We start from the raw sequence: 7,504 nt of genomic DNA, 5'->3' as shown, positions 1-7,504 counted from the left end.
AACCACCCGCATACAGTTTGTTATGATCTTTGTAGTTAATCATTAAATCAGGTGGCCTTTGATAAGTGTCAGTGTGCACGCTTTAAAAGTCTTTGTCCCAGACATTCCAGTTTGTCCAACGTGTACTTGTTCTTCATATGACATGGAGCATGGACGAATGTATCTTAATATTGGCAAACATGTGTGCGAGTAGATTAAATTTGTTTTAATATTGAAAATGTGTAGATGCCATTGAACTTGAAGGAGTAGCGTGACTGTATTCATGTGTCATGCCAGACCAGAGCTAACGTTTGATATGTGACAGAATTTGCAAGATATGTATCAGTCATGCATGTATGAATACATTTACTCAAACCTATAAAAAGGATACGTACATTTCATTGAAATGCAGGTCACCTTAAAATCTGAGATTATTAATGACTCAAACATTTTTTGTTTCTGATGATCTGAGATGAGCTTTGACCAGAGTAAAAACATTTAAACTTTTCTTTCAAATCTCTTTAAAATTTTTTAAGAGATTGAAAATATACATGTGTTTTTTTTTTTTAAAACCATAGCACATATGTGGCTTGGTAATACTGAAACATTTGCACGTTTACTAGACAGCAATGCCTTTTAAGCAGGTTGCTGTGGACCATTTTGGAAAAAGCACAATAGTACAATAATTAAAATACTGAAGAAATTTAAAATCTATGGCCAGTGAGCTGAAGCTGAGGCAACCAAAGAAGTTACTGATATCTATGTGTATTTAGAAAAAAAAAAAGCCACTTCCTAATTTACAGTAATTTCTCTGTCACTTAAAATTCTTTTCAAATAGAAGAAATTGGAGAAAAAAAGAAAGAAAAACAAACCATATCTCAAAAAAGTCAGATTTGTAAAGTTATTTCTACCTGGCTTTGACAAAGAAGGTTCTAGATTCAAGTATGGCAGAAGGGAGAAACAACATAGGTTTATAGCGAATGTACAGTCATAGGACAGGAGTCTCTTATGTAAAATTTAGTATCTTCCAAATCCCCAAGATTTTGCAAGTGAATAATCTAAGAGAAGCTGATGTCTGCTGGTGGGTGTTTCCTCAGGGCTGGCTGTTGCAGAAGCACAAACTGGAATTCTTATCTCGTAGTCCGCGTTTTAGTGTTCTCCGTGTCCTTTTATTTACTACAAGAGGATCAAGTTTATTCACCGAGTGATTTTGACACCATGATACAACTGAATTTTCCAGCCAAGTTGTTTTCATGTCTTTCTACCATTTTGTGAAAAAAAGAAAGAAAGAAATTTGAAATGAAAACTCCAATTTAAATTGGCCTATTTACCACCCTGGGTACCAGTTAGCTATGTGTTAATATACCCAGGCAGGGGGCCTGAGCCTGAAGATATTGGAGCTGAGGCATTTCTGGGGCTCCTTACAAGAAATGACATCAAGCTGGATGAAAACCCTCTGCAAAAGGCAGAGAAATTAGAGGCTACGTTGGGGCACAAAGAACTTTTGCTTTTCATAGTACGTGTGAAGTCTAGAAAAATGTGGTGATTTCTCACGTTCTATTTATATGTTATTTTCCTTGAGGGATGCCTTGAAGTGGTGCTAGAACCACTTCTGTGCAAAGGGGGAGGGAGGGGAAGCTTGTCTTCCTTTGTTCAGTTTGTCATGCAAAGGTGCTTATCCTGCAGTAAAAATAATGCCGTAGTGAAGATATGACAGGCGTTCCGTGGGCTTGACCAGGGTTTTAAATGATTGATGTCAAATAAGACCCTCGGAGAATGAAGCCATCAATCCTCATGTTGTTTTTATTTATTAGTACATATATTTTTAATCTCTCCAAAAATAACAATTAAGCTTTATAAGCAAGAAACAAATCAAAACTTAAATCTGCCCTCTAGGCTGAATATTTGCATTCTGGATTGATTGTCTTTAAAATAATAAATGAGTTTTGTTGCTCAAATTAAGAAAACCGAAGGATTGACTGGCTCAGAAATTCTCCATGCTGTCAAGGTCTGTGGTGTTTGTCTGACAGTCTCTCCTCACAGGTTGCTGCCATGCGTAGGGACTAACCTAGAATCATCAACACTTGAAGCTGGCAGGGACAGAAGTGACTTCCAAGTCATTCACTCTGATGAGAAACAGGCCCAGGCAAGGCGGAGGAGAGAGAAGCAGATTTAGGTCTTTGCAAAATACCTCACACATTCCCCAAACCTTAGGTGGGTAGCATGTTCAAGATGGATGTCTGCTCTCTTTAGAGGCACGAGATGGTCAAATCCCTTGCTTTAGGTTCCTCTCAGATCAAGGCTGCATCTGAGCCTCCATCCTGGCTAGATCACCTCTGTGATCAAATGCTCACGGTAAGGTCCTCACAGTTACCTTACCCCTGGTCTGCTAGAAACACTTACTGTGGGAATCTAGACCGTTGGAATGCTGTCTTTTCCCTCCACTTTGACCCACTCATTGGTGGTACCCTGCTGGGGTCTGAACAGAAACCTGAAAGCATCCTCCCAACTCACACGTTCCCGTCATGCTCCCAGCTAGGAAAGAGTTGTTTCAGCCCCCCCCCCCAAAAAAACCATATTATTTGTTCAGCCACAATGAGGCAGTGCTCAATGCAGGCGGATCCAGGCAGGGAATGGTCAGGGTGCTCCTGGGCACGGTGAGGCGAAGGAGAAGCGTGGTCAGGTGCTGAGGTGCCAGCCTTCCGGAGCCTCAAAACTCCTCTGGTGCCCAAGCGGGAGCTCGGTGTTTCCCCTTACTGGCCCCATCTTCTCAGACTGTCCCTCACCCCTCTCATCAGAAAGACATCTGTGCCGCAGGATTCGTTTCTTCATTTCTACAAGCAGAGTGACAGTACCCTGTCACCTCTCCCCTGGCCCCGCGTAAGCAGGAATGTACACGTCCCCGAGCTCTCTGAGGGAAGACGCTAGGTCTGTTTTAGGGAACAATACTACTATAAAAATAAGTTGTTTTTATGAAAGATTTTTTTCTATCACAAAGCCTTCCTAGCAATATGGGTATTTTTTTTTAAATGTAGAGCTTTCTTTCTTCCTCCCTTTCTCTTTTTTTTCTTTTTTCTTTTTTCCTTTCTTCTTTTAATTTATTTCCAGACAGGGTTACTCTGGAACCTGGCTGTCCTGGAACTTGCTTTATAGACTAGGCTGGCCTGAAACTCACAGAGATCCACCTGCCTCTGCCTCCCAAGTGCTGGGGTTAAAGGTGTGCACCACCATCCGGCTCTAGATTTTTTTTTTTAAAAAAATTAAATTAATCAAGGACTAATAGTCTCAACTTTATTTATGTTTCTCAGCATGCCCTCACGGAAAGCAATTTCTACAGGCTGTGTGAAAGGAAGGGTCATACTCATGAAAAGCTTACACACTCTCAGGTAGGCTTGTAGGTGCGGACGCATGTGCAATTCTTCTCTCATGGATGCTACACTTTTGGTTCCTTCTGACAAGTTTCTCTGTGCCCGTTTTGATGAATCCAGGCTGCCCCATCCACATCACTTCCTTTGGGGATAAAGGGAGGATGAAGGCACAGCACGGTCGACTTCTCAGAGAAAATCTGCTGTGTCAAGTCTGCACTGGATGCAGACTTCCCCCATTCCTAATGATGAAGAAATCAAGATCAAAAAGCTATGACTGATGTTTACTGGAGTATCGTTAAGTATAAAAACTGAATGACGGATCCTGTAACCAGGGACGGTGGTACATGCCGGGTCAGAGCCCAGAGCATCTCTGTGTCAGTCAGGTCTCGTGTCACTGATGAGCCCCATGTGTTGTTACAGCCACACCATGGTGCCATGCAAACGGGTGCGCGTCTGTCCACTGGGAGGATGATGCATCTGGGTGAAGTTCACAGAACAGCAGAATACCACCGCGTGTTGTGTTTATCCAGACACTTTAAATACTAAGATATGTTCCAACGTGTGTGTGTGTGTATGTGTGCGTGCGTGTGTGTGTGTGTGTGTGTGTGTGTGGGCGTGCGTGCGTGCGTGTGTAGCAGGGCCAAGTACCGGATGGCTGCAGAGTCCTATTTAGCCTGTCCATGTCCCTCTTTGATGCCGTGCCACTCCACAAAAGCAGTCGGGCCACACTCATCTATTTTTTTTCTTTCTTTCCCCTCTTGTTATCATGACACAATTTTCCCTTTTAATCTTATAATTTTCATCAGTTTTTGTAAAAGGCAGTGAGCATAACAATACGTGTTTGGTAAAAACAGTTATTTGTTACTATATTTAATCAGAAATTAGAAAGAATTTAAAAAGAAAAAAAAAACAACAACCAAAAACAAACAAGCACGCACACGCGCACACACACACACTCACACACATCCCGGGGGGAGGGGGAAACACACACACACACACACACACACACACACACAAAAAACTTCCCTCTGCTTGATGCCATAGACAGGAGTCCAAAGGACATTAGCTGCTCCGTTGCACACATTGGAGAGAGAGTTTGCTGCGGGCTCTGTCTCTCTAATAGACTGGCGATTTGGTAAAAGGTTTTAGAGGGTTTTGTTTAACCATTTCTGCATGTGTTTTTAATGAGCTCATGATGCTTCGTAACAAAGGCCAGGTTGTGAGGTTTGCAGCCTTTTTTCGGACCTGATCCCTTCCCGCTGACCTGCAGAGTGAGCACCTGTGCTCCTTGCCTGGCTCACCTATGGGAGTCAAGGTGGTGGGGCCATCTCCGGGCCTGTCTTCATGCCAGGGATGAATCATGCGGTAGGCAGGGCGGAAGGAGTCTCTTCGTTGACAGCTCTCCATCTGGACTTTGGATACGGCCGGCCGTTCATGGAGAGCCTGGGTGAGCTGGAAAGGACTGCTCGAATCAGCCCCTCCATGAAGGCCCGGGGCAGTAAAACACCTGCAAAGGAGCTGCCTGGCATTTCAGTTGCAAAGGCAGAGGAGCGTCCCCCGCAACTCCAGTTCCAGGTACACAGGCTTGTGAATGTGTACGACGCCTGCTCGGACAAGTGGATATTTAATAGGCAATAGGATCATTTACAGCCTCCTTCAGATAATCCGACTGGAGTACACCTGAATAAATACATCAATCTCAGGTGGCTGAGCACTAACCCCTTGGAGTTTAATAATTAAAATAAACAGAAGTATTGCGATGAGTTCCAGTTTTGTCATGTGTAAATGTAAGCTATCCCACACAGGATGGCGTTTCGTGATTCATACAGGAATATGATGGATAGATGATACATTTTCCATAGCTTTTTAAGAAAAAAAAGAGAGATTATCTTAGTCATGGGGTAAAGTTATATGAAGCATTGTACCATTCAGTCTGATTCTGGGCCAGTACAGATTTTTTTTTCTGTTTTTTTTTTTCTTTTTTTCTTTCTTCTTCTTTTTTTTTGTGAAAGATTACTTCTTGGCAAACTAGATATGCAAACGCCAGAATACAGTAAAACCACATTTAATTGGACCTACTTGCCAACTTCTTGAACACAGCTTGGATTATCCCACTGGAGGCTGCTTCTGTTAAAAGCTGGGGGAGGAGGAAGTGGCATACTGACAAGGCCTCAGATAATTTTTTTTTTCACTCGAAGTACAATTATGCAATGAGCCAAGTTTGGAAGTATTTTACTATGTTTAATAATTATTATTAAAGATATTGTAAAACATATGCATTTGTTAAGTGGAGTGTAATGGGAGTAAAACTCATGTCATAAATTTCACTTTGGATTTATTTTTCTATTTTGTGTTTTATTTGACAGCCTTCCAACTTGAGTCTAGCCCAAAGCCTGCTCTCTAATACATATCATACTTGATATTAAAGTGAGAAGAGGGTGATTTATAGGAGCTGCATGAGAACCGTGTTCTCCTCGGGGCCAGCCTATGTGGAGTCGACACCTCTGTTCAGGTAAAAACTGACTTGAAAACCAGTCGCAGGGAGAATGGCCGGGACGGAGAGAGCCTTGCCACGCGTTTCCAACAGCTGCTCTGAACCCGCATGTCCTGCGCATGCCTACTGTTCAAAAGGAGATGGAGCCGAGGGCAGGGTGCCTGTCTCTTCGTGTGCCTGTGACTCTCGGAGGAGCCATGATGTAATGCCACTACCAGCGGCGGTGCCAATCCCAGTCCCTTACCTGGGAAGCTGGCATTGGTCTGTTGTACTTCTTGAGCTTAAAGCAAATTTGTATTATCTGCACAGTGTCTTTTTTTTTAAGAAAAAAAAAGGAGAAAATGCCCCTGAAATCCCACTTCTTGACATTGTACAGAGGTGCCATCTCTAATGATTAACAAGACGCTCTGGGTTGTTTGTGCCCGAACTCCACCTGCGCTGTGAAATCCCCATGATTTTTCTCACATTCCCACTCAAGCTGCCGAGCAACTGGGCCCTCTCTTCTACGTGTGGCTGTGTCAGTGTGACTTCTGTGCGCCATGCTACTTGGTTGTTTCCTCGTGCTCCACCACAACCAATGATGGGGTGTGGGAGGAAGTTGGCAGGGCGCAGGAGGGCAGGGTCCCTGCATTCATCCCCCTACCATTCAGCGGGCTGCCTTTTTTCTCAGTGAGGTGACACCCTCTGCTCTGTTTTCTTAGGTATCCTTTAAACGTATCCCTAAGGGCTCCTGGAAACCTCCTGCAGCTCTGCCGTTGCGTGGCGGGACTGTGGCAATATGAGGCTTGCCTGTGCTAAGAGGATGTGAGGACTTCCGGACCACATCCCTGAAAGCAGCGCTCCTTTACAACCCCGCAGCTCTGGCACCCAAGTGCCCTGCAACTTTCTCTGGAGGGGCGCCCTTGATTTCTAAAGCATCCACAGCCTTGCCTCAGGCAGGACTGACCAAGAGCTGAAAAGAGAAGGCTTGGAGACTTTCTGGAAAGGTTTTGCTTCTAAAAACCAGAAACCTGGAGGGAGGAAGTTGACAAGAAATCTGCCCTCTTGTTCTTTGCTGACTAAACCGTGTTGTCTTGTCGTTTCATCTTTAAAATAAACCTTTTGAGCCCGATATACCTCTGAGGTTCTTTCCAGCCTCAAGTTCTTGGGCATCTTTTACCTATTTATCTGAAATGCTGATTGAACTTGAACAGGGAAATATTTTCCAATTAGAGTAGAGATGGTGGCTAACATACTGTTAGGCTTCTGAGGCTCGTGTGATCAAAGGCGTGCTTGCTCCGATAAGGGTGGGCAGGGGGAGGGTTGGAGAGGGTTTCTCCTGGCGGCTGGGGTTTTAATATCTAACTGCACTCAGGTTTACACATGTCAGCCATATGCTAAGCATATGCTTTCTGGTCTGTGGTCAAGCCCAGTGGGTTTAGGGTTAATTTTTATTTTTTAACAGGCAAAACCCTACAGATTCTAAATAAATACACAGCAAGAACTTATTTCGTGGTTTGTTTTATCTTGTTGACACTAAGTATCCAACGCTTAAGAAGAGTGGATGGAGACAGAATCGGCCATGTTGTACATTTCGTTATCGGTTATTTTAAGGATCACAGAACACATAGCGAGTTCGCCTAGCTAAGCGGTTCTGCAAAGGGATTTTCTGTCTCAGTTTCTC

General features: G+C 43.6%; 1 long non-coding RNA gene across 1 annotated transcript; it reads left to right on the top strand.

The window, feature by feature from the left end:
* The first annotated feature begins 4,411 nt into the window (after positions 1-4,411).
* LOC119827812 lies at positions 4,412-7,003 on the top strand. Its single transcript, XR_005287720.1, has 3 exons — positions 4,412-4,922; positions 5,714-5,859; positions 6,543-7,003. It is a non-coding gene; the product is annotated as an uncharacterized LOC119827812 (long non-coding RNA).
* Positions 7,004-7,504: the final 501 nt, after the last annotated feature.

The sequence above is a fragment of the Arvicola amphibius genome, chromosome 12, assembly GCF_903992535.2.
Source record: "Arvicola amphibius chromosome 12, mArvAmp1.2, whole genome shotgun sequence".
NCBI classification, from domain to species: domain Eukaryota; kingdom Metazoa; phylum Chordata; class Mammalia; order Rodentia; family Cricetidae; genus Arvicola; species Arvicola amphibius.
This window is presented reverse-complemented; position numbering and strand designations above follow the sequence as displayed.